The sequence below is a fragment of the Akebia trifoliata genome, chromosome 13 (assembly GCF_017979445.1).
Source record: "Akebia trifoliata isolate Shusen 1 chromosome 13, ASM1797944v1, whole genome shotgun sequence".
NCBI classification, from domain to species: domain Eukaryota; kingdom Viridiplantae; phylum Streptophyta; class Magnoliopsida; order Ranunculales; family Lardizabalaceae; genus Akebia; species Akebia trifoliata.
Window position 1 is genome coordinate 26023815 of NC_141387.1, and position 4544 is coordinate 26028358.

Sequence of the window (4544 nt, forward strand, 5' to 3'; positions counted from 1 at the left end):
GATTTATGTTGCCACATCAGCCACGTACCAAGACCGCGGTCATTCATCACGACTCAGAGTAATATTATATGATCACTCATAATTTGACGCTCTTTTTTTATATGCTCCCTGACCTGGTGGTTGCAGAACCATAAATCTTTTTATTTTGTATCTCGAAGCAAATGATCTATGATTCTGTGATGGGAGTGTACAAAGAGCTTCAGATTATCACGACTCATATTATATACAAGGATGGAGACAAAAAACTGTATTTGATTGTTTATAGCAAGTAGTAATTATATAAGAGTCATGTTGGGGGTGACATTGGATTTATTGTGATATTTACATATCTGACATGGGATGCACACAAAACCGTAGACATGTTCCTCGAGATACGATTAAAAGTGCTTTAGGCTAGTCCATGATGTAGGGAATGGGAGAAGAGTAAGAAATGCACCAATCCTGTAATAAAAATGAAAATTTAGGTATGTTTAAGGTATTGTATGTTTCAAATGTTTCGGATTCTCAAGAAATCACAATGAGATTTTAAACCATGAACAAGACCCATTTTAATATAATCTAAACCATCCATTCCAATCATGAATGTTGTTCATACCCACAATATTTAACAGAGATCATTTCTTTCAATAGATCCTATGATACTATGTTTGGTTACATAGACATGGATGTCCAACTCCAGGATTAAGAAGGCATGTCCACAGTTGGAACTATTTAATGGACATGGGATAACTTATAAGGCCAAGAAAATTTATAATATGAGATTTGGTAGGGTGAGCCAGGCCCATCCAGTAGTGCAACACATGAGCAACTCATTAGAACCCTAATAGCAAGCCATTGTAGTGGGCCTCCCCCAAGAAAAAGTAATTAAATATCATGTGGACCGATGGCTCACTTAACATATATTAAACTGATATGAGCAGATGCTACACTTGATCTTTAGCCAAAAGGCCGAGAAAGGTGTGCTTCAAATTAAGCCTCAACTCACCTTTCTATTCCTAGTCGATGCGAGACTATTTACATGCAATGAATTTATAGCAACCTAAAGAAAATAAATAAGTTTCCAGGTTCCAATGGTTAAAATGTTACTCAATATAGTTTAGGACCCACTGATGTGACCAAATCCCAAAATTAAACCCCCAAAATAATCTTAGCCGTTGATCATCAAAATTGTGGTTTGTAGCCTTGATATACATCCCTTACAATCTTACACGGTTACACGGCCCCATTATTTTTCTTAAAAGCTAAACACTCTCCCATCTTGATCAATATTAGAAATATACCCATGTGGTTTTCAAAGTGACCACATGCATCCCTTGGCTCTAGGGGTGCACATTGGATTGGGTAAATTCGAGAATCGAACCAATCCGAACCTTTTGAATTGGAATGGTTTGGATTGAGTATGATTTGGTTAGGGTGCGGATTATTAAAAAAAAAAAATCCGATTGATTTGATTTGGTTCAGATTAGGGGTATAATAGAATCGAACCAATCCAAGAACCGAACCAATATATATATATATAAGGTCCCGTTCAGCAACAAACATTTTGGCAAAACATTTTTCAAAACATGGGTTAGAGGTTTTGGAATGGGCTGATTTTTTGTGAGGATGATCTCTAGGGTGAGGAGATCATCCTCACCAAAAATCAACCCATTCCAAAACTTCTAACCCCAGTTTACAAGTTGAAAAATCGTGGACCGTCCATTTTTTGTGAACCATTTTTGATGGGGTTAGAAGTTTTGGAATGGGCTGATTTTTGGTGATGATGATCTCCTCACCGTAGAGATCATCCTCACCAAAAATCAGCCCATTCCAAAACCTCTAACCCATGTTTTGAAAAATGTTTGTTGCTGAACATTTCCCATATATATATATATGGGTCGGGTTCCGTAGACCCCATTACGACCCCCATTGCGACACACCATTTTGTCTTATATGGGCAAAAATGTTTGGAATGGGCTGATTTTTTGTGAGGATGATCTCTATGGTGAGGAGATCATCCTTGCCAAAAATCAGCTCATTATGAAACTTCTAGCCCCACGTTTACAAGTAGAAAAATTTTAGACCGTCCAATTTTTGTAAATCAATTTTGATGGGGTTAGAAGTGTTGGAATGGGATGAGTTTTTGCCAGGATGATCCCTCATCACAGAGATCATCCTCACAAAAAATCAGCCCATTCCAAACATTTTTGCCCATATAAGACAAACGGTGGGTCGTAATGGGGGTTGTAATAACGCCATCCAATCTATATATATATAACCCTTTTGTAGTTTCGTTCTTCTATTCTCTCTCTCTCTCTCTCAACTGTGTTAGTGTATTAGAGGCAACTCATTAAAGTCTTCAACTTCATCTCTTTTATTTTTTTCTAACAAAAATTCATAAAAAATGTGCCCTCTTACTTTTAATCACAAAGCAACAACCAATATTTAATTTTAACTTTGAACAAGCAACAAACAACATTTGATTTTAAGAATGACTTTGATCTTCAATCATCCCTTACAAGGTAAGTGTTAAATGATTTTTATTTTTTAATTTTTTCATAATTTTTATTTTTAATGTGTTATGCGTAATGCTTTATTTATGTTAAAATAATAAGTATGTTGATGCTTTCTTTAATATTTATTTTGCTTAGTTTTAAGTTTTATTTATTATTGAAAATAATAAGTATGAGAATCAAGAATCGAACTAATCTGAACCAATTAAGGTTGGTTTGGATTAGTTCGTTTCTATAGGATAATTAGATTGGTTCGATTCCAAATTTGTAGAACTGATCATGTTTAGTTCAGTTCCAATTTTGTCGAAATACGAACCAATCTGAGTTATGTACAAGCCTAATTAGCCCCTACAAAAGTATGACTAGTTTTACTAAGTTAAGTAAGTTTTACTAAGTTAAGTAAGGATTTCATCCTTATTAAGGGTCCTTGGGACTACCTTTGTGGCATTTAAAAACATGATTGGTTACTTCAGGGTTGTAGAGGATAAAATTTTATCAACATTGAAAAATAAATTTCAAAAATAAGTTATTTTTCATCGTTGAACTTTAATTTTAAGTTTGGGAGTTAGGTGGAAGTTCGATAGCTGTCCATTTTCAAACGCTTAAATCAAGCTCAAATGAAAAAAAAGAATTGGAAATTTTTTTTTTAAAATCTGAATTATTTGATGAAATTTAGAGAATTGTGGTGTTGGATTGTTGATGTTGTAATCCATTAATTTCAGCAAAACTATTCTTGATAAGGCTTAAAATCTTATTATATTAGTAAGGAAAGTATTTAGCTTTCACATTCTACTCATGAAAAAAAAAAAAAATGAGCGGCTAACCTAACTATCTTAGCAAGATTTCACATGGATTATAGATGCACTCCTCACCCTCGATCTAATTGTCTTTTGGATTTTCATTGATTGACATTAACTCCCAACTTATGATCTTAGAATACTCCCTAAACCATATTATAATTAGTTGCTAAGGTAAATGATTTGGACTTAGATTTGGGGCAGGGGCTGTGCTAAGTGGAAGATCTAAGGTGAGCACCCCTCCAAAGTGCAGTAGAGGTCACTAGCCTAGCCCATGGACCTTCTTGATCACCCATTAACCCCGTCAGGGTAAGTATGTTTTACTGTCCCTCTTCTATTCTTTTTTATACATCATAATGTGCTCTCTTTCCACGTATGTTACTGATGTGGAACTAAAGCACCTACAACCTTGAACATGCCCCCACTCACTCGCCAAAAATAAATTATGAGAAGTCCTATTGGCACCCCAATTATTATTGATTATAATCAGATTTTGTTAAATTATTTATCACATCCCAATTGAAGATTAAAATAGACCATTCAATCATTACAAAGTTTTGGATCAAATTATTATCTCAGCATTATAACACTCCTTCAAACCATTTTTGTAATTGTTTAGAATTATGATTAGGTTCATATAAAATCTTAAACCTAAAATGTAGAAGCCTAACAAAAAAAACAAAAAAAAAACAAGATAACTTATAAATTTTAAACCATGAGCACTAGAGGATTAAGGTTCGATTTGATTATATAAGTAAGTTTCTCATCTTTTACAATAAATTATATTTTCATTAAGGGCCGCGTTCCGTCGACAAACAAACTCATTTATATCTCTACAAATCATTTAGAGCGTCGGATTAAAACAGTTTATATTCAAACAAATAATTATTTCCAAGATTCTAACAAACAATTCAAAATAGATAAATCTTACCGTCGTCGCTGTCGCAAATCGTCGGTGAATGACCGTCTGAACACGAGAGTTTCAGTTTGTCGTCGAGATAGACAAGTGAGAGAGTTAGGGTTTCTCTACAGGATGGTTTCAAAATCTATCGAGCTATAGTCGCATAAATTTTCAAGCAAAGAAACAAAGAAGAAGAAGAGAACAAGCTATAAACGACGATCGTCGTCGAGCTATAGTCGTCCAAATATGTAGAGTAACGAAGAAGAGGAAGTTGGTTCAGCAAAGGAACGAAGACGCGAAGAATACTTGTCGGTGAGCCACCGTCTGTTGTTGAGAGAGAGAGATGAGGAAGAA

General features: G+C 34.6%; 1 non-coding gene across 1 annotated transcript; it reads right to left on the reverse strand.

Moving 5' to 3' along the window:
• Window positions 1-765: 765 nt before the first annotated feature.
• Window positions 766-961, reverse strand: LOC147388135 (U2 spliceosomal RNA). The gene has a single exon (XR_015171619.1). It is a non-coding gene; the product is annotated as a U2 spliceosomal RNA (small nuclear RNA).
• Between the last annotated feature and the right edge of the window lie 3583 nt (window positions 962-4544).